Source organism: Ambystoma mexicanum, chromosome 4p (assembly GCF_040938575.1).
Source record: "Ambystoma mexicanum isolate Mex_15411 chromosome 4p, UKY_AmexF1_1, whole genome shotgun sequence".
Lineage (NCBI taxonomy): Eukaryota > Metazoa > Chordata > Amphibia > Caudata > Ambystomatidae > Ambystoma > Ambystoma mexicanum.
Window position 1 is genome coordinate 1,136,537,033 of NC_090927.1, and position 23,670 is coordinate 1,136,560,702.

Here is a 23,670-nt window from a genome sequence, read left to right on the forward strand (position 1 = left end):
ACCCACAATACCAAAATCCCCTCGTTCAAACCCATCCTGATGACTGCCTCCAAAAAGGGGGGGCGGCCCAGAACCGGAACCAGGGGAACCCACAATGGCTCTGATCTCCAGTTGCCAACTTTTCCTTTCAGATTCCCAAGGCTCTCCACAGAATTCTGCCCAAATTTCTTCTCTTGCAATGTCCAAAACCAGAAAGTTAGCCCACCAGTTGTCCAAAAATGTGCATTATCTGTGCCCCCTTGAGGAGAAGGAGGGAAGATATTATGCCCCGGTACAAGTACAGGGGCAGGGTACGATTTCAGCGCTGGTGGACACGGGATCTCAAGCTACCCTTCTGTCCAGAAGGGCCTTTGATGAACTGAATGCAGGAAGGGGAGGGAATTACCAAATTCCTCTCACCTCACTTCCTGGACAACTCCAGAACTTTGACGGGAAGGAAATTCCCGTCGAGGGGACGGCAGATTTGGACATTAAAATTGGGCGACACAAGTTAAAACACCCGGTCATAGTTGTGACACCCCTTGTTTACTAGGGAATGACCTCCTGAGAAGGTTGTCACCCCTAATAGATTGCGTAAACAAGGTCCTCTGGACCCAGACTAGCCGACCCATAAAATTAAAACAGAGTGTCAACCATGTTAGTTTAAACGGCACATGCCACATGGTTGAACAAAAATCTGACCAAGTAGAATTCTACTTCCAGAATAACCAAATTCCAGACGTGACAGTAATAGCAGTAGGACAACAGACTGGTGATGGGGGGTCCTCTCTATTCCTGAAAATCAACCTCCCTTCCAGTTTAAGGTGGTATTCCACACTGGAAGGAAACACCCTGAAATTCTTTACTAATCCACAATCAGAAACTCCCACTCCTATAGTCCAGAAAGATGTGAAATCAGCTCAGAGCCTGGCTGATATTCAGCAAATTGGAGAGCAGTTGTTCATCCCTGTTCAGTTAAATGATGGGAAGGACTCTGTTCTCGCTCGAGTGTGTGTGAACAACGGTAAGAGCTTCATCAGCGAAGCCATGTTCCGCCAACTCCCAAAAGATCCAGCCATTCCCACATTCAAACTGATAGACAAATGGGAAATGGACCTGGAAGCAGCCATTCCAAACATCTCCTACCAAGCAGTTGTATGCTCAAAATCTCCATTGGCAATAAAAGCATAGTCCACAATTGTTGGGTCGTGCGAGACGTCACTGCCGCTTTTTCCTTAGGCAGTGACATTCTCAATCGCTTTGCCATTAGTTTGCACCTAATAAACTTCAAAGCTTGGTCCCGATTAGCGGATAATCCCATGGGCTTTGAGGATCCAGAAAATGCATTTAGGTCAGCTCAATTGCTACCTTATGCAGTTGAGATTCAGATCAAAGAGGAAGTCACCATCCCAGAAAGGACCCGACAATTCTCCCTGGAAGTGAAAGTTAAAAGAGGACAACATTTGAAAAACCCTGATGCTTATATACACCTAAATGCTTCTCTCCAACAGCAAGGGTTGGGGGTAAACCCAACTCCATTAGTCAACATGGAACATGACACCATTCTCATAGAGGTGGATAACAGCGACTTAAAGAGTATTACTCTAGCCGCAGGCACCATTATTGGAATGGCGGTTGATGACCGACATTTTTCCATCGATTTAGGAAATGAACTGTTAGGACCAATCCCCAAGGACTGTTTTGACAGTGACAGTGAGGACAATACAACACCAGACAGGATTTTTACCCGCCATGGGGGGAACTTCCTGGTGTACACTTCTTGCCCTTATGGTAAGGAAGATGTGACTTGTGACTTCAGGAGGGATGAGGTGATTTTCCAGGTCCATGAGGGCTGCCTTTCCCACCTGAAGCCTCCAGTCCAAATCAGCACTCTGACCAGGGACTTCTCCACCCAGCTGGAGGAGGCCGCTGAGATAGCTAAACCAGAAGTCGTTCCAGGCTTCAGGCAGATGGTGGAAGAGAGTCAACCTAGCTGATGCCTGTGTGACTCTGGAACAGAAGCAAAAGTTGAAACAAGTCTTCTTGGATTTCCAAGATCTCTTTGCGGTAGACTCATATGACTGTGGTCGCACTGACATCCACACAACAACAATCCCCACGGACACTGGCATGACTCCAGTGTTTGTGAAGCAATATCGCTTGCCTCTCGCATCAATGGAGTCCCTCACTGAAATAATTAAGAACCTTGAGTCCAGGGGAATAATCCGTCCCGTCCACAGCACCTTCAATAATCCGGTGCTGGGAATATTAAAGCCAAACGGCCAGTGGAGACTCTGCACTGACCTTAGGGAGCTCAACAAACGGGTCCATACTTCCCGATGGCCTCTTCCCTACATTGACCAAGGGCTGGCCCAGATTCAGGGGTCACAGGTATTTACTGCAATAGACCTGACCAATGGATACTGGACCGTGACGGTCAGTAGGGAGGACCAATACAAGCTTGTTTTTACCTTTGGGGGCCAGCAGTATACATGGACCCGGACTCCCATCGGATATCTCAACTCCGGCAATGAATTCAACATTTTCCTACACAAGGCCATGCCCGACCTGGGTGCAAGGGTTAACCTGGCTTATGTAGATGATGTCCTCATCAAAAGTTCATCTGTGGAGGAACACATAGCGGAGATCCGTTATGTTCTGACGCAGTTGAGGGCCGCCGGAGCAAAACTTTCCTTTCAGAAAGCACAGTGGTGTAGAACCCGTGTTATTTTCTTGGGGCATGAGATTACTCCTCAGGGTCTCTGTCCCCAGGAAAAGAAAGTGGAAGCACATCAGAAACTGAAAGACCCCACAACTCTGCGGGAACTAAGGAGCCTCCTTGGACTGACTAATTACAGCAGAAAGTTCATTGAGGGTTACGCAGAGATCACCAGACCCCTGATTCATCTCCTGAAGGGGGGGGTCAAGTGGGAATGGGGTCCAGAACAAGCCGAGGCGGTAAAACAACTCAAGAGAAGCCTCTCACAAGCGCCTTGCCTAGCTTACCCTGTCAGAAACAAGGAGTTCTTCCTGGAGACGGGGTTCTCTAATACGTGCTTGGCGGCAGTATTATACCAAAAGCATGATAAGGTCAATAAAGTAATCTCCTATGCGAGCAAAACTTTATCCTCTGTGGAGGAAAAATTCAACGATTGTGAGAAGGCACTCCTGGCAACGGTGTGGGCATTGAAGAATTACCGCCCGTTTATCCAGGGGGAACACATCATAGTGGAGACTCCACACCAGCCTCTGCAATATCTCCAAAGTGACAGAATCCGGGCCGGAAATGTGAGTAATTCCCGAATTACTTCCTGGATTCTGTCAATGCAAGGCTTTCCTGTGGAGGTCAGATATGGCCAAAACAAGAAGAGTCCCCTCGCGCAAGGACTGGCTGACTTGCATGATTGTGCCACAGAAAACTGTCTCGAGGACGAAAGTCTAAAAATCAAGGACAACACGGAGGCATACCTTAATTCCCCACACAAAGTCTTTGAAGAGGACAAGTGTGAGGGAATGCCCACTGTCTATGTGGATGGATGCTCGTACCATGTTAACAACGACGGGGAGAAAGAACTGGTGGGTGGCGTAGGGAATGCATGGGTGAAGGAGTTGCCAGAACCCTCCGCTGGATACAAAATTGGTCCCCGAAGTAGTCAGGTGGCAGAATTGATGGCTGTGCATCAGACCATCCTCACAGCTGTCCAGCATCCACTCCACGAACTGGTCATAATCACAGATTCGGATTATGTACGGAACGGGTTCGTGGAGCACCTGGTTAATTGGAAAACCAGAGGCATGTTATGTGCTAATAACAAACCCTTGAAGCATGGGAAGTTGATCCAAAACATTGATGATCTGGTCACCTCGAATGAGATGACCATCTATTGGAAAAAGATCAAGGGTCATTCCAAAGTAGAGGGACCAGACAAAACTGGAAATGACTTAGCTGATCAGCTGGCCAAAACCGGGGCCATCCAAGGGGATCTAATAGAAATAGAGTCCCTGTTGGGGGAAATCCAGGTCACTGCTATCACTAGGTCCCAGACAAATGCTCACAATGATCTGTCAACTGCCCAATGGAGCAAGGAGACCCCTGATGCTGATTTGATTACCGCTCAGAAGGGGGGTCCAATAATTGGTAAATTTTACCAACACAATGAGGACCCTGAGAACTTTCCCCTGACGGATACCGATTACAACGGGAAAGAGGACCTTAGAGTGTTGATTAAATGTCCAAAAATGTTCCGGATCCAAGACGGATTGTTGGTAAGGAAATCCAAAGCTGGCCACGATCAGTGGGTGGTTCCTACCTCATTCCGAAGCCTGATGTTAAGCCACGCCCATGATGCGGCCACCGCCGGTCATAGGGGGTTTCACACAACACTGGAAATCTTAAGAGAGGTTGCATACTGGCCACACATGGGCCAGGACCTCAACCAATACTTGAAGGGTTGTCTTGTGTGTGCACAATTTCAGCCAACATCCCTCACACACCGGGCGCCTCTCCAAAAGAGGGGGATGACACTGCCATGGTCAGATTTACAAATCACTTTGTAGGCCCTGTGATTCGCTCGTCTAGAGGAAATAAGTACATGTTGACTGTGACATGCTTGTTTACCAAGTGGGCGGAATGTCTCCCAGCCCCAAATTGCAAGGCAGAAACAGCAGCTGCCCTGATGATTAACCACATCTTTTCCCGTTTTGGTCTACCTCAAAGGATTGAGTCAGACAGAGGTAGCCACTTCACCAGTGAAGTAATGACAAAGATGTGGGAGATACTGCTTACAGGCCAGCTTCTTCTGGAGCAGTGGAGAGATACAACCGAACCATTGTGAGCATATTAAAGAAGTTTGTGGCAGATCCTGGGCCAAGTTGGGATATCCGATTACCTCTGGTCCTAATGGCCATCAGATCTACCCCTTCATCTGCAACCAAAATGTCACCATTTGAGTTGATGACTGGACGCAAGATGGTGCTTCCTCAGCATTTGCTCTACAGAACCCAAGAGCAAACGTTGATAAATGCCTCCACAACTCATGAGTATGTGGAGAATTTAAGGAAACACCTTCAGCATGCTTTTGCCTATGCTCAGCGGAATCTAGAAAGATCAGCTGAGAGTATGAAGACCCACTATGACCTGAAAACTTCCAGGAAGGAATATCAGGTGGGGGACCGGGTCTATCTATACAATTTCCAAAGGAACCAGGCCAAGCAGCGAAAATGTTTGCCTACATGGAAGGGAGCCTATGAGATTATAGACAAGATCTCCCCTGTGGCCTACAAGATCTGCATCCCCAAAGGCGGTTTGGCAGAGGGGGAAGACAAGTGGGTCCACATAAAGTGTTGCCATCCCAGGCACACTTTGCAGCAACTGGAGGAGTCCTCGGTAATCCCAGAGGGTACCTCTCCAGAGTAATTCAATTCCAACCCTAAAAGATCCTACCTATAGCCTATCAAATTCTGTGTTTCTCAAGTTTATGTGTTCCTGTCTCTTAATTTAAAAAAAATGTGCATGTTCATATCTGTTGAGTTCTAAAATATATATGCCACCCCACTATATCAATGGTGGGGGAGAAATGTCCATGAATAGGTATTGCCGCTCTTCCTTTGTCGTCCTAGGAGAAAGAAAACCTGGAGACTGGCCAAGGAGGACGATCCGGAGACCGGGAGCAGAGACGCAAGGGGCCCAGTGTACCGCCCAATACTCCCATCAGGACCGGCGAGGAGAACCGACTGATCCACCCCTGATGGAGGAAAGGATGCTGAACTTTGTCATCTGCGGAATTGGAAGAAGATGATGCGGACCTCCGAGCACGTGGGTCAACATCCTTAGCACCCGACATCCCCTCGACTCAATCCAAGTGCAGTCGGGCGGGGGGGTTTGTTGGGTGTTCTGACCCATGTTTGTACTATTATGCTACAACATTTGGTGCTGTGGGCTTAGGAAATCCAAGATGGCCGAAAAAGCCCACATGTGCGCCAGAATCTATGAAAACCGCGCAGTTTGTGCGCACACCAAAATGGTCGCCTGACTTGCCACCCCCCGGTGCGGGTGTGCTGGGTCAGAAGAGCCATGAGTGAAATGGGGTGCCAAAGAGAAAAACAGCAGTGCCTGTTCGATAGAAAGCACTTTAAAAATCACCCTTTGTTTCTCTGAAGGCAAGCTCAGAATGCCCATTTCAAACATTGCAGAATATCCAACAATCTCACTGAACACCAGCAGACATTTGACAGAATAAAGTCTTGTGGGCATACAAAATCTGGAAAGAGGATGAGCCTAAAATAATGTTCATAGCAAAACTGGCTGAGCTGTGGATTTCAGCAGTTTAAGTAAATTTGAACTGAAAGACACTAAAAATCTAAATGTTTAAAAGAAATGAGTGACCTACTTTTGAGTGTCACGTAGGTTTCAATTGTTTAAATGTCATAGTTTTAAACTTAGAATCAGCATTCTAGCTGCATGTGTAAAAATTGTTAGTTTATTTGAATGCAGAAAACTGGGTAACTAGAAGTGACATTAGCTGGGGCCTGGCTTAAGGAACTGAATTCTGCCTGACATCTACCCCCACAGGAGTTAAAACCTGCTCAGCCACTCATCCCCTTGCCAAAAGGAGTTGTCACCTCTCTGATTAGGTTAGGGGTGGAGCAGCTACAGGGAGTTGAACATAGGCCTGTCCTGGGCCCAGGCAGATGGTTTATTAGGGTAGTCGTAAATGGCTTCCTTTTGAACAATGGGCCTTCCAGGGCCCAGGCAGATGGTTTATTAGGGGGACCGTAAAATAGCTTCCTCTTGGCAGAAGCTGGGAGGGGCAGGGTCTCTGAGCTTGGCAGAAACTGGATAAACTTGTTTCTACACCATGTGACCTAGGAAACCACACCCCTTTGGGGCCAGAACATAAATCTAAAAAGATGGATCATTCATAGAGCGGACTTGTGAAAATTTTATAAGTGATATCATTATTCTTGTGATTTTTCTGTGCACATTTGAAGACGTGTTAGGACCCGGTGGTATGTTCAGGGGGGTTTTTAGCGGAAAAGAGGATATTACTCTAAATGTATGTATGTTAAAAATCTGACATTCCACCACCTAATGCCCACATGCTTTGCGAACATTGGTGTAAATGTGGGGACAAATCCAATATTGGTAACCCGACCAAAAAGTGAAATATGTTGCCATTTTTGAACCCAAGCCCCCAGGAAGAGCAGAGTTTGAACAGGGTATACCTCATGTGATATGTGATGGGTGCATGTAATTTCAAACCACTGCGTATCTATGAAATATGTCTTTAGGTCAAATATAGATTGTGTGTAATTTGACAGGGGAGTGTCCTTTCTGCAAGCCATTAAATGACATCGCTCTGACACTCCACTTCTTTTCCCCAATCAAGAGAGAAAAGAAAGCTTAACCAATGGGCAGTTGAGAGAGGGGCTGGCTAGTGATGCTGCACACACACCCACTTTCAAAAGACATAAAAAGAGCCACTGGAAGCTGGAGAGGGGATTCTATTCCACCTGCTGCGGACGCTCTGCCGGGAAAATCCATACTTTACCTCCATCAACCTCCAGAGAGCCATCATAGAGACTTCAATCTATCCACCTTCAGAGACCAAGACTTTACTTCAGAATTTGTAGCAGAGAGGTCAACTACAAGCTAAATCCCTCTTTAGCAGGCCTCAAATCATTGCCACTATTCACAGCCAGGCGAGCTGTTTGAATTCTTTGCAAGAACCATTTGCCAGAGAGCAGTGTTGTATCCAGAGATACTTGTGACTTGTGACTGCAGGAGGGATGAGGTGATTTTCCAGGTCCATGAGGGCTGCCTTTCCCACCTGAAGCCTCCAGTCCAAAGAGAGACCAGCTGAACCAGAGACCGCTGTATCCGGACCCACAGACCTGATCAGAACCAGAGACCCAGAACAGACCAGCAGAGTAGAGCTGACCCAGACGCTGTGCGCAGAAACCGTCCGTGGCGAGTGAAGAAAACCTGTTGACCAGATCCGTGGCGAGGCCCATTCTTTTTAAAATTATATTGTGAGTACCTAGCAGAACTGTGCAGAACCAATCTCTTAGTTAAAATAATATAATTCAATCTATTTTAATCTAACCAGAACTGCCTCCTAACTGTCACCTGTCATTTGCAAAGCTGTCACTTGTCATTTTCTAGCTGCAAGCTGTAACCTGTCGCTTTGAACTTTTAAAATTTCAAATTCGAAAAACTACCTTTATTTAATCGTCCGTATCTCTGGAACCGTTTGGGCTAGGAACTTGGTTTAACTTTCCTCTGAAAGCTTAGAATCTCAGCTGCCTAGAACCGACTTCCTACTCCTTATACTTTCTCCGTAATCACGATTCTCGCACTCGTGAATTTTACCACGATTTGCGATTTGGTTAAAAATCCAGCCACGTGTAACCATCAGCAGTCATCTCTTTCCTTGCTAAAAATTCGTTTGCCTCTTAAGAACCATCCTAGATCCTTGCTAAAGTGAGCCTGAACTCATCCCAAGTATATTTCACTTACCCTGGACCCCCTAAAGGGAATTAAAACCATTTTCAGCATCTTCCTCACTTCATTGTCACCATATTCAAAGCATTTTGCATGTGTTTCAAAACTCCTACCTGTTGTATAAGATTGCTGGGGTGAACTGAATTACATTTGATTGCATTTCTGAGAACTGTGTGCTTTCCTTCCACTTCCTTGCATTGCATAAAGGGGGGGAGTGGATTGCCAGAGAAAAGTGATTACATTGTTTTGCTGAAACCCTATCAAGTTATTTTCTGTATTGCATTTTCATTCCACCTTGCATCCATTTGAAACCATAAAGGTATTGTTGCTATCTTATCCATCCTATAACCACTCATCATTGATTATAAAGAAGTGTGCTAGTGCCAGACTATCCATTATTGATTACTGCTCAGATTAAGTGTGATATTCAATTATTAATTTATTATAAAGTGTGATATATATATATATATTGTTTAAATTATCAAATAAACCGTTTAAACTTGCAAAACAGAACTACTTCTTGGCTCAGTGGGGTCAGGGGGATTCCAAGAGAGGGGTGTTATATAGGGGTAGTCATCCAGAACTCATGAACTGGACGTAAAGATATATCAATAAGGGTTTCCATTCAGTATCCCAGACCAGGCATTGACTTAGCTGTAGTGTTGAATTGAATCCTCTTACAAGAAAATGACCAAGTGTCCTATTTCTGCCGATGCATCCCACTGAAAAGTTTCAAAATGTGAGACTTTAAACTGTGATTTATAAATAACTGCTATTCCTCCTGCCATTTCCCTAGCACAATCAATGTGTTGCATTAGGTAACCCTCTGATAGCAGAATATATCACGTTGCATGCAATGTGTCTCTATAGCAAGTTTCAGTTAGAAAGAGTATATCCACTTTATGCTCCTCTATGAGATTATTTATTTCTGCTCCATACCTCACTGCTGATCTACCATTAAGCAGTCCTGCATTAAGGGTTGCACACTTTGTTAATTCCACCTGTGCCAGATTAAATTTCTTTATTTCGATACCAAGGGCCTCATTACGAGAAGTGCGCTAAAACCGGGGTCATTACCGGCATGAAGCAACTAGCGGGTCCGTGTTCATTTGACGCCGCTAATAGCGGCTGATTACGAGTGCGTGAGCACGCACGAACCCCCATGCCGGTAATGGCCATACCGCTATGCCGCTAAAGGCCCTCCAACCCCCCGATAGCGCCATCACGGGATCCGCCGATGCCGCCTCCGCCTAGTAGGCACCCCTTAATACCGACCCGGTAATAACATCATGCTAATATCGGGCTCGTAATACCGGACCCTGAAGTTACGTCATTGCGTCGGAACGGGAAATGCGCTGGCGGCCATCTTTAAAAACACAATCCATTGCAATCCTCGCAAACCACCAGTGTTGCACAGGAGAGACCAGGGCCTCCCAAATCAACATGTCCAAGGCAACCAGAAAATCAGCGTTTTTCCGATGAGGAACTCAACATGTTTGCGGACACCCTCGTTGCCAATGCTGAGGACATAAACACACATAACCTCAAAAGGGAGGCTCAGCAGAGGAAAAAGGAGATTTGGGAGGAGGTAGCCCATAAGGTATCTGCAGTTGACACCATCCCACGGACAGTCAAAGACTGCAAGAAAAGGTGGGATGACCTCCGCCTTAGGGTACGCAACATCCTGGCCAGCAATCGGAGGGAGGCCGTGGCGACAGGCGGGGGTGCCCACTCCCCGACAAAACTAATGCGCTGGGAGAAGACGTGTAATACTTTCATCCAGATGGAGTCTATCGAGGGCTTCGGGGAGATGGAGACGGGTGCTGCAACATCTGGAGACAGAGGTGAGTGACCCTGCAGACCCCAGTAGGGTAAACCATGACGTAGCACAAGTGATCTGGAATAGAGTCTAGGCAAGGCAATGCATGTCCCTACACACACACATCAACATATCCATGTCCAGATGGAAGCCCAATCCCTGCCACATTGAAATGCATGCTGAGTGCCAAACCCATTACCAAGAGACAGCCAACACACACAGACCATTCCCATGGCATACATCACACAAACCCCAATACAATGGCATGCCACCTGTCATGCAGCATTCCTGAATTGAGACGTCACAGCAAATGCCAATATGCCCCCCTTCAAAGTACCCTGTGTGACACACCTGAATGAATGCATGATAAATGAAAATCTCCACAGCACCATATAATGCATCTTGCATGTAACACCATCACTGATGCCCTGCATCTCTTCTACCCCCCAGACACAGATGGAGAAGATGCCAGTGAAGAACCACCCACAAGGGCATCCATGTCTTGGGCCAAAGCAACTGCCACAGGCGAAACCACCTCTGGGGCAGCCTCGCAGCCCACACCAAAACCCAGGGCGAGTGCCCAGGCCATGCCCACACATGAGGGCCCCACAGCTACGCCTGAGACCGGAACCACAGAGCTGGCAACACCAGTGGAAGGCGAGGCCAGTGGCACCCATTCTGCAGAAACAAGTTCCGTGGGTGAGGCAGCAGCCACAGCCCCACTGAGCGACATCGAAATTGGAGTGGAGGAGTATGTGGACGAGGAAGGCTTAATCCGTGTGGCATGTCCACACTCCCCAAGCCCCCTGTCCAGTCCCCAACCCCACATTCAGGCCATACCCACCAGCACCATTGCGGATCCTGCACTCCACAGTTCAGACCTCAGCACCACCCCCGAGGCCAGCCCTGCAAATGCACCCCCGGTCGCAGCACCCTCAACCACTGCTGCTCCCACCAACCTTGAGGCACGGCTAGCAAGGGTGGAGGCCAGACAGGAATCCCTGCTGGTACTTGTTTGACAGTATGTGGCGTGTGGCGGAGGGAGAGGACACAAGGCGAGAGATAGTGCAGGCCATCGCAGGGAACACTGCCGCCATAAATGCTTATGCGGTGATGATGCGTGACAGTCTGGGAGCCGTCACGCAGGTCCTGACCTCAATACTGCAGCACATGCAGCAGCAACAACCCGCGCCAGCAGTGCCAATCACTACAGCATCCACCATACCCCATCCTCCACACCCGCTTCCTCTGCACCCTCCAGCCCTGTGCATCTGACAAGGCGGAGTGTGAGGCAGTCAGAAATGCTGCCCCTGGACACCAAGAAAGCACAGAAATAGTGTGGGACAACAATGGGAGTGGTGGAGATGGTGTCAGTGGTGTATAGGTGTATAAGTGGGTGTTCTTTGGGGGTATGGGGAGTTCATTGGGGTATGGGGAGTTTTGGTGTTTTGGGGGGAGGGGCGTAGCACTTTTCTGTAGTTTACATTAATACACCTGGTGTGTAAAAATCATTTAATGCCTGGACATTGTTCATTTCGTGTGTATCCATTTTATTCATGTCAGTGCACAGTGCCCAACTCCCCACATACCCTGTGTGCATGTCCACATGGACCCAGTGCTCAGTGTAGCACTGACACATATCCATCAACGTCCCTGTGGTTCAGAAGTATTCGTCAATCAGTGTTTGGCATACAGCACGGCCATCTTGTGCATCACGTACTGGCAGGGGTGCTGCTTCTCCTCCGTCTTCACCCTCATCATCCACACCCGGTGCATGCATGTCAATGTCAGGTGGCAGTGGTACATTTCTCCGGGCGCACATGTTGTGCAGCATGACACAGGCCATGGTGATCTTTGCCACCTTCTCAGGCCTATAAAGGAGTGCTCCGCCAGACCTGCTTAGGCAGCAGAACCGCGCCTTGAACAGGCCAAAGGTCTGCTCAATCACGACACGGATACGGGTATGAACCCGATTGTACTCCTCTTCATGGCTGTTCTGCGGGTTCCGCACAGGGGTAAGTAGCCACGGCTTCAAGGGATATCCTCTATCACCTGCATGCGAATACAAAGAGGTCTGTGTGAGTCACTCTGAGCTGCCACCTTCAGGATTCACAGCCATGGCCGCAGCAATTTGCTATTGACATGCACATGTCCCTGTACGTATGCACAAATATTATTTAGATGCATTGTATACTGCAATATGGTGTGCTAGTCTGGATGGCGTTGAACGGATGATGCAGGGTGATTACTTGCATGCTGATGCGGATGTACTGTGGATGCAGGACAATGTCTAGCTTCCCATGATTGCTGTGTTTACTACTCTGTGCATGATCACACTAGCCACATTGGCACAGTTGCAATCATGTTTGGTCATGCATTGCTTGACATACCCATGGTGGCCAGGTTGTGCGTCTTACATGCTGTCATTGATATACGGCATTGGTCCAAGTGGGGCAGTGATGTGTCATGGTCGGGTTGGGAGGTTCAGGTCAGGAGTGTATAGCTCTGCGTGCATTCTCCACTCACCACCCATTCCTACCCTGGTGGAGTATGCATCCCCCCACCTCACAACCCCGATGCGCTGCCATGGGCCTGTCAGGCAACTCACCAAGCAGCCAGGCACGTCGTCCACCATGTCGCTTCATGTGATGGGGTAGCGTGGAGTTACGCAGCACCATGGCATCATGTGTAGATCCGGGATATCGGGCGCAACAATGTGTGATGATCTTGCTGGAGTCACATACCATCTGCACATTGATGGAGTGGTATTGCTTGCGATTGCGATAGACCGTCTATAGGGCATGGGAGACTACCAATTGAACGTGTTTGCAGTTGAGGGCACCAACGCAATTGGGCATGCCTGTAGTGCATGGAAGCCTACTTTGGCGTCAGCAATCTCCTGGGCAGTCGGTGGTAAGGATATGTGGGTGCTAGCGTGCTTCAGGAGGGCATCCAGCACTTTGGTCAGCATGTGTGAAAAGAGTAGTTGTGAAATGCCTTGCAGCTGGCCCACTGTGTGCTAATAGGTGCCTGTGGCCAGGAAGTGGAGCACAGACACCACCTTTAGTAGAAGGGGATGGCAGTGCGTATTTCAGTGAGGCTGACAATGTCGTCATGTTTCATGTCCACAATGGTGGTGATGGTGTCCCGGTCCAACCGGTACAGGATGTGGATCTGCTCAGAGGTTAGATTGAATGGACTGGGTCTGATGCGAGGGATTGATGGCTGCCTACGATGCACTACTGGCTGCACTGGTGGTAACTGCTGGGCCTGTCTCACCCTCCTTCTCCTCCTGCGTCTCCTCGGTGCTGCCTGTGGCTGTGGTTGTTGTTGTAGTTGGTGTTGTTGATGTAGCTGTAGCAGTATAGGCATGTCCTCGGGCCCCATGATTGCAACAGGTAGTGGTATCATTTTGGTGTGGGAAGGGTGTGGTGTGTGGGTGTACTCCTTTTATACTGGGACATCCTCCATTGAGTCCACCTGTGCTGATTGTGTGCACCTGTGGCAGTTGCCTTGACCGCAGGTTGCTGTTTACGAGTGGTCTGCGATGCCTGTATGGCCGCCATCGTGCAGGCCCTAATTACCGCCTTCAGGATGCCGGTAATTGCATGCCCATGTGAGTTGTGATGTCCTCCTATTACCGGCATCCCGGTACTTACTCCGCGAAGGGGCGCGTGTACGCGCGCAAGCCAGTATGAAGGGGCACGGTATAAGCGGTGGTGGTATTGGCGGGTTGTCGGGTCGTAATGGGCCGGACCCATTAACGATGCCGGTAATACCATTCCGCCTTCCTATTTTCATTACCTACATTCTCGTAATGAGGCCCCAAGATTAGACATTTTATTTAAGGCACAGAGTGGTAAGGAGTCTTTCCCATTCCTCAGATAATGCTGTGCCTCACTGTCATTTTTGAAATTACTCATCATATTATGCAATACTGGTATATAACCGTATGAGCCAATTAGATTCCGTGTGACTCACTGATAATAGCTCCTAAGTTGTTAGTATTGCAGCGCACAGGGGCCTGTCAGCACGCAGCGTCCCTCGCCAAGCGCCAAATCAGGCCACAAACAGCCCTAAACAGGCTTTGCGTCAGCGCTTCCAGCTGGCGCGGGACAGTTATGGGCTGTGTTGCATGAGAAACACACGTCACCAGCGCTGCGAGGGCGCTAGTTACGATGGGAAATGCAGTTTAAACCTCCTGCATCTCGTGCGTGCCCTTCGCCAGAATATGCGCATAGATTCTCACACACATCCCTTGCATCAACCAGAATGACTTCCCAGTGTAACAGTGTTATGGAGGTATTGTACAATTTTCTACAGTTTTCATCGATAATTAAAACGTTATATAAAATCCTTCTAAGAACAGTTAAAAGATTAAACAACCTCAGTAATTATCATTCAGGGTTTGGCATAGCCTTATTCCAGTCTCAGCTATCAGCTGTGACTGAATGATGCCTCGCTATTGACTAGGCTGCTGGCTAGGTACAAAAGATGTGCATAGTCCTTCATTAGAGAAAAGGCGTTCTACACCCGCAACCATGAAAATGCTCAGATCATCAGCAAGACTACCAGGTGCATCCACTGTATGTTTTAGTAGTGCTAACATGGTCACACATGAGGGGCGGTGATCCGCCGAGGCATTGCTTTCTGTAAGGGAACCCAGACATTCTGCCCTACCTTAACTGGAATGAATCTTACTTTGAAAATAGAACGTTTTGTGCTCGTGAAACACGCAGAGGAGCATAATAAAATCAATAGGCGAGCCGTCCTTTGTGCTTGGTGTGAAGTGTTCATTAGGCACAGCTCTTGGTGTGGAGTGGTCATTACCCACAGTGCATGCATAAATGACGCAGGTCATTGAACACGATTCTTGTTCTGCAGCTTCTTCAATAAAAATAGCTACATTTTATATTTTTTTAAACGTACAGTGGGGTCACTCCCACCCGTTTTTTTAGCAGAAACGTTAAAATCACACTCTAGAGTTAGGTTAGGTCATCAAAAAGTAAACACACATTGGCAACGCCAATCGTTTTGAATTCCGTGGAGGCGTTTGCCTCGCATTTAGGGGTTTTCAGTGCTTGCATGCGAGCTTCACGACATGGTAAGGGTTGTGATTTCCAGAAAATGATAAACAAGTATTTTTTTGATCATTTAAAAAAAAAAATCTTAATGCACGCTCCGCTTCCGAACACCCTTTTCTCCCATCCCTCCACGCGCCCTGGTGTTACCCATTCTTACCCTGGGTTCTTTCTTTTTCCCCCTCCCTTTTTCTTACTTTCCTATAACACCCATATAGATGTGCGGTTAGAATGAAAGTTAATCCAAATAGGGCTGTGAACATGGTTTTTAAATCTAAATGTCAATGCTATTCATTTACCAGTGCTTTTCGAGTGCTACTGCAGAGTCGTACATGTACAACAGACACACAATTGCACACTATGAGTACAGGAAAACGGAGACACAAATGAGGCATTATTAAATGTTCTTTTGTGATTTTGAGTCGAATAAATACAGAGCAAAAAATAAGGAAAATAACATAATGTATTTACCCAGCGTTACTGCTCGGGCTATACTTTCTGTCAAGGTTACATGGGGGCAGTGGCTGATTTGAATACATCTGCTGAACTGCGAATGTGTATTTATTGTAAGGCTCCCCCTGTGAAATAATCACCTTATAAGTCCACAAGGAATAAAGTGGGGGTGGAAATAAGACAGGGATGCGGAGGTTGCCTGATTCTCAAAAATCCTTGGAACATTCCAGAACAGGTAAGTGCATAAGGGAACAATGAGGAACAGTTTTATACATCAATTTATGTTGAGTGCTGGGAAAAGAACAAATCACCCTAAAATCACAGAAACATTTAAGTGAGGATACATGCGATGCAATCCGTAACTATGACGTTCAAGACGTAAGGTACATAGTGTGGCACATTAAATGCGCCACTTTTATGACCATCTGCCACAGGCACGGCTATCGATCCACACACATTAGAATGCAGCTATGACTACGAAAAATCCGGTCTAGCTGGAGACATAACGGCTTCACCCTTACACCAGACTTGTCTCAACACCTCTGTGATTAGAATACAGCGACAGCCTACAATAACTTTCGGTCTAGCTGGTCATATATCAAGTCTCCTGCGTTAGCGCTCTGTCGTGACCTCCCTCAGCACCCATCCACTTGCCTGACCTCTTGGGTTGCTTTTTACCCAGCCCACCTAATTTCTAATCTTGCCCAAATGCACACACACACAGTTTTAGCCTTTTCTGAGAATTTTCCCATACCAGGACTTCGGTCCGCCGATGGCGTTCCTACCACAAAGCGCATTGAGGCCATACAAATAGGAAAAGCCGCTTTGTAAACTACAATACAATACAAAAACGTTTGATAACAATAATTACACACAAAAGTGATTTCAGTGATAATTTTGCATAATTTATAACACATTGGGCCTCATTACGAATGTTGCGGTAAGGCAACAACAACTACCGTTGCGCCGGTAGTGCTACCGGCGCCATAGTTGCCATGCCGCAACATAACGAGTTTGCTTGCGGGGGCCGCTCTGCATGCCTGGTCAGACCAGGCGTGCAGAGCGGCACCCGCGAGCAGACCAGTATGGTAGCAACGGTACCGTTATGAACAGTACCGCTGCTACCATCCTTCCCATTCCCATTGAGCCCTATGGGGGTCCAATGGGAATGGGGACGTACCGGGTCCAGGTCCCGCGAAAGGGAATTACCAGGCCCTCCAAGGTCGGAATGGCCCTTTTGCGGGCCCTGGTCCCGGACCCTAGTTTGGGGGTAGCCATGCCCTTTTTAAAGGCATGGCTACCTCCAAACTCGTAATGAGGCCCATTGTTCATGAACAGATTGTGAGGAAACCTGTTGCACCTTCTCTATTTCCATCACAGAGCAGAGGTAGCCAGAGGTAGCCAGAGGGACCATAGAGAAGAAATCTGGATGGTGCTTTTGCAGGCGGCACAGAGAAATGGGAAGCACCAGTAGAAACAAGTGAGGAACAAAGTTAGGGCAGAAGGGGCAAGGGAGAAGGATAGAGAAGAAAGAGCTCAATGAAGCAGAGGCTGGATTCAGTGGCAAAAATATGAGGTCTGGCAGGTAGGAGGGGGTTAATGGGGTACCTCCATAGCTTTCAAAAATCCAACACTAGTAAGGGGGGACGAGGAAATTGTAGGAAAGTGTTGGGGCCTTTGGCACTCTCCCTCTCCCGAAAAATGCATGCAAAATGGACAGATAATAATATTCATGATTCAATTAAAAGAATAGGAGGGGGAAATATGTTATGAAATGTGTATCCAGATGAACATATTAAAACATCAAATTTAGAAACGGGTACGTGAAACCGTTACCTCGTTTCCTTTCCGTTGCCTGTCATAGCAGCACGTTGTACGAAATAGTGATTATCTAGTTACCACCGTTTGCAAGCTTCTATTCTACGAGACCCAGGCCGTCTTTTTGTGAAGCGCGTTTTGTAACATTTTGAACCCGTTTTAGGGGGCACATGGCCTCTCAGCATGTGCAAGCCCTAGTTGGGTAGCGACAGATTGGTCCCGCCTGGTCTTTCAAACATTTCCCATGTCATTATGACAGTTTACGTGATTCATCCAAACGCTTCCCATTCTGCATGCGCGTGTAAACGTTACTTCTCTTTATTGCAATTAATATAGAATGCAGGATCAGGGCCTTAATTACCTTGCAAGAACTGGACTTAATGAAGCCAATGATGGCACAGAACCTACATCTGGTGGATTATGAAGCCGATCCTCACTGTTCGGATCATCCTGAACGAGCAATCACACACGTCCCTTCTCCGATGTACACAATGGCACTCTGCTACTCAAGTGAGCATGCGAGTAATTTCAAGCTCCATAACCTTTCATGGCAGCCAAAATTGACCTCTGAGAAATTCGAACCGGCTATTATGGCTCCGAATGCAGGCGCACATTTATTTTGCATCTCTTCCTCGTCATTCTGTTGATTTCTAGCACAGCGACAAACGACAAGCCCTTACCAGTGTGTCGATGCGGAGACAATGAACGATGGCGAAGCACCACCGCCTACGGTACAGGGAAACGGACATCGACAGGTGACTTCTTTCGTAATTCAGAAACTGAAAACTAAGGGCTTCATACACAAAGACTTTATAATAAGGTATGAAGACTGGACACAGAGCATTGGGACTCTTCTTTATTGGAGGTTCATGGTTGAGAGGCCTCCCTTACCACCGCTCGGTCACAGCGCTGCACTTACTGATGTAACCTTTGGTCGTAGGTGAGTGCCCAACCCCCAGCTCTGAAAGACGATATTCTACAGACTCAGACTTGCACTTGCATCGTGTTTTGGTGGTTATTCAGACAATTGCTTGATTTCACTTGATTTGCTGTGCTTTTATATTTTGACGCTCAGAGGCGTGTTCTGAGTTCCATCTGTACACATATTGTGGAAGCAGCCTTTTATTAACATCGTGTTTAGGAGGTCATTTTGGCAAAAACTGCCTGTTTTCATTCGGACTAGCCTGGCATTAACATTTTGCCGCTCAGAGCTGTATTTGTGCTCACCTGGTGTGCATCAGCGTCTCATTAACATCGTGTGCAGGAGGTCATTTTGGCAGCAATAGCTAGTTTTCACTTAATTGGCCTTGCTTAACATTGTGCCAGATAGCCTGACTGTGCCATACAGCATGCTTGTGCCATACAGCTTTATTTCACACTTAACCGGATTGTTCCAGATAGCCTGATTCCACAGTTAGCCTACTTGGGCCGACCAGATAGCCTGGTGTGCCGGATAGCCTAATTCTGCCAGACAGCCTATCTTCAAATTTAACCTGACCGGGCCAGATAACCACATTTAGCATTTAGCCTGATTGTACCAGATAGCCCGGTTGGGCCTGATAGCCATAATTAAACTATCCAGGAATTTCAAATCCTGCGGTACCTCTCCTAGAACTTGGCTCTGAAGCTTGTGCTTTTCTCTCCACTTTTCAGTAAACACTAATCTAGGTGTTTCTCATTAACTACTATATTCTTAAGCTTAGACAACCCTTTACCGAGACAGACAGACCCCCCCCCAACAGCAAGCCTCGAGTTCCATCAAACCTGGGACTTCCCCACAATACCCTGTCCCCAAGCAAATACAGTGGTAAGGTAAGGAATCCCTGGCTACCTTCCCGCTAGCCTTCCTACCCCACAAACACCCGCATATCAAACCATAAAACCACCCAGCGCTAAACCAGTATGCCTATTATCCCAAACGCAAGGAAGCCAAGAACCATTATAATCCCAAATCGGCTAGGCATAGGATGTGGACTACCGCCGTTGCAACCTAATCACAAATAAACTGGTAAACCAACGTACTCCTAAGGATCACAACACTCACAACCCAAACTTCTAAAATCAACTTACCCCTAAGGAATGCAATAAGCCACGAAAATGAACAGGACCATGCAAAAGATAAACAGGAGAAGGAATAAGACAAGTGGAACCACACCACATAGCCAGAACCCCGGAACACACTCCAACAAACATGATTGACAAAGGAACAAACACCAGGAGAAGAGAAAAGTCCCTATAACTAACACCATACCTCTCGACCAACCACTCACCAGAACAAATCAACTTGAACAACAATGCGAGACGTACCAACAACGTACCAGAACTGCACAGGAAAAGAACAGAAACACCCAGAAGGAATAGGAACTGAATCGACGCCCTCATTCCATATATTACAAAAACACAGGGACACCTCCTTCAACTGAAACAAAATATAGAAGAGGAACCGGAAGAAAAGTGCAACCCAAAACGTAACCTAGCAGACCTACTCAACTACGACCAAGATGCCACTGAACTACCACCACACTCTGAGAGCAACTTGGGAGCAAACCAACGTGACAACCAAAGGCAAAACTGATACCAAAAACAAAATTAACCACACCAAAGAAATGCATTGCAACTAATCAACGGAAGATCAATGTCCAAACACGCCACAGAGATATATGACCTGCTATGCGATGGTGGCATCGACGTCCTATTCATTACATGGTTAGATGACAACTTAAAAATCACACTCATCTGCCTACCCAGCAGCTTCAAGTACGCACAGCTAAACAGAAAAGAAAAAAGAGGAGGAGGTCTTGCAGTAGAGTTCAAGGAACACCTGAAAATAAAATCAGACAAACCACTGAACTTCAAAAACTGTGAATCCCTAGTTCTGCATTTGACAATAAATCCGAAAACAAACATCCAATTCATACTGGTTTATAGACCACCGACATGCGACGCAACATTAATCGACAACTTCATAGATGCCATCCACCATAGCCATCCAACATGAAGATCTGATAATTCTCGGGGACTTCAACATCTGGTTTGAAGAAGAAAGCGTAAACTCGCAAAAAACAATTTCTTTTTCAAGGAACTCAAAACCATGAAACTATGCAAACTGGTTAAAGGAGCAACAAACACAGCGGGACACACGCTTCACGCAATCTTCGCCAACAAAAACTTCATCACCACTGAACCACGAATACAGATACTCTGTAACAACCACTTCATCATTCCATTTGCTACCAACTAAAGCAGCCGCCAAACAGCCCAATAAACTCCCAACTATCACAAAAAGAAACTGGAAGACCATCAAAGTGAGCAACTTAATAGAACAACTTGAACTCACAAAACCACTAACCTGGACGAAGCCGACCTTGACGGAAAAAATGAGCTACTTCATAAGTGGATCACTGAAACAATCTACAGCATCTCCCTTGAGAAACCTTTCACCCCCTCAAGAAAGAGAGCACCTGCAAAATGGTTCACCCCTTACTCAGCATCCTGAAAAAGAACAAGAAGCTCGAACTAGAATGGAGGAAAGAATATGACCAAGCAAAGAGAGTAAAATTCCATTGACAATTCCGATCCTACAAAAAGGAAATCCAAAAGACCAACAATAAATACTATGACAACAGAATCACCAAAGCCACCAACACCCAAAAAGAACTGTTCAGCATCATAAATGACTTGAGGAACCCACGGGGATGCAACAACACTCTGATACGTTCACAGAAACTATGCAACGACCTTGCAGACAACTTCAAAAACAAAATCAGTGACATCAGTAAATCAGTAACATCATACAAAGCCAAACAATCGACCAAAACACAAAACCAAACACGGCAAGCGTGAAACCACAGTATAAACTCTGAAGCCTCCCACAAATATCAGTAGAGACATTCGTCAAGGTGGTAAAACACAGCAGCAAAGCAGGCTCCCCCATGAATCCCTGCCCCCCATACATCTATAAATCAATCCTCACACAGGGCGCACTACTAGAATATTACAGAAACCTCTTTAATTTATCACTCGCAACAGGGAAGGTATCAAGGTCATTCAAATCGGCGCACATCAAACCACTCCTCAAGGACACGAGCGTCGACGTGAAAGACCTCTCCAACTATAGACCTATTTCAAACATTCCCTACCCAGCAAAGCTGCTAGAAAGCAATGTCTATAAATGAACACAGGAACATGTAGAAAAACACATGCTGCTGGCCCAGGCACAAGTCAGCTTTAGACCCACCAGAGGAACAGAAATAGTAATCCTGTCTACCTGTGACGACCTAAAGACAAATGCAGATTGCAACAAAAACTCTGCTCTGATACTACTCGACTTCTCTGCAACATTCAACACCATCAGCCATAGGATCCACATCAAGAAAATAGAAGAAATAGGAATAACAGACTTAGCCCTACTCTGGATTAAATAATTCCTAGCGAATAGAACAGAAACTGTCTGGATAAAGACCTTCAAATACGCTCCACGGGAAACCAATTGTGGAGAACCACAAGGATCATCAGAATCCCATTGCACTTCAATATCTACCTGACTGCACTAGTCAAGATCAAACACAGACTCGCTGTTCCAACACACAAATCATCTATAAAATCAAAGAAGGACAAGAAGAGAACACAACACTGGGAGAATATCTCAAAGAACTCTATGACTGGATAAACACAAACAGCCTCAAACTCAATCCAGGCAAGACAGAAATCATAGTTATATCCCAAAACTACATGTATATCCCATGGCCCACATAACTAGGAACAGTACCCACACCATAGAAAATAATCAAAAACCTCAGAATCCTAATGGACATTGCACTAACATTAGAACCACAAGTAAAAGCAATAATCAAGAAATGCATCTTCCTCCTACACCCAATAAAAAGAATCCTACCATTGTTGTCTTTTACTCATAAAATATTGACACTCATCACCCTTGTGATGTCAAGAATTGACTACGCGATCAGCCTCTACGTCGGAATGCCAGAATGCCTGCTGAAGAAACTGGAAGAAATCCAAAACGCAGTGGCCAGAATCCTCCTTAAACTATCACAAAGGGACCACATCACCCCAGTGCTAAAAATGCTACACTGGCTGCCAATAAAACAACAAATCACTTTCAAAATGATGTGCATAACACACAGAGAAATCCATGGCCAAGGAGCAGAATTCAGACAAAAGAAACCATTTACCAACCGACAAGAACTCTCAGATCAAGTAATGACATCCGCTTGGAACCGAAACCATACACAAGAAAAAAACTTGGGATCCTCATTCTCCCACCTGGAACCAAAAACCTGGAACACACTTCCAAAAGAAATATGCAATACAAAACACCACCTAACATTCAGGAAACTGCTCAAAACCTGACTCTTCACCTCAGAACCAGACGGAATCAACTAGCAGACACCAATGGAAATAGAACGTGCAGGAAACAAATGTGTATGACAAGAAGTGGCGAGTGAGGGAGGAAACCCAGGATTCACCCTCTCCCAAGCCTCTCCTAAGCAAAACCCCTCCGCTAGGCAAAGCCAAAGGGACGGGGACTGTAGCTGGAGAGAACGGAGCACTAATCATTAACTAGCACCCAACAGAACAGGGGGCCATTAAGATTTGAAGGGAGGAGATGCACCCCAGGAGCTCAGGGAGATGAGGGCAAGCAGACCCCAGTGACAACCAAAGAGAAACTCACAGCCTTAGCGATCTCAACCCTGGGGAGGAGGAGGCCCTCACCACCTTCCCGTCCAGAGATCACTAGACAGTCACAGTGGCATGCCACCACCTCACACAGAACCAAACGAATGAACCACCAAAGGAACGCTCCAGCAGACAGCAAGGGCAGAGGCACCCAAAACAGATTTCTGAAACAACGAGGTAATTCTACTAACCCATCTGATAAAAAAAACCTCAACTCTCTGCTTACACCTCTCACACCCTTAACAAACACAACCCCTTTCTTGCACAGCAAACCGCAGGCACTTCACTAAACTGCAACAACCAAACACACCACACATAGT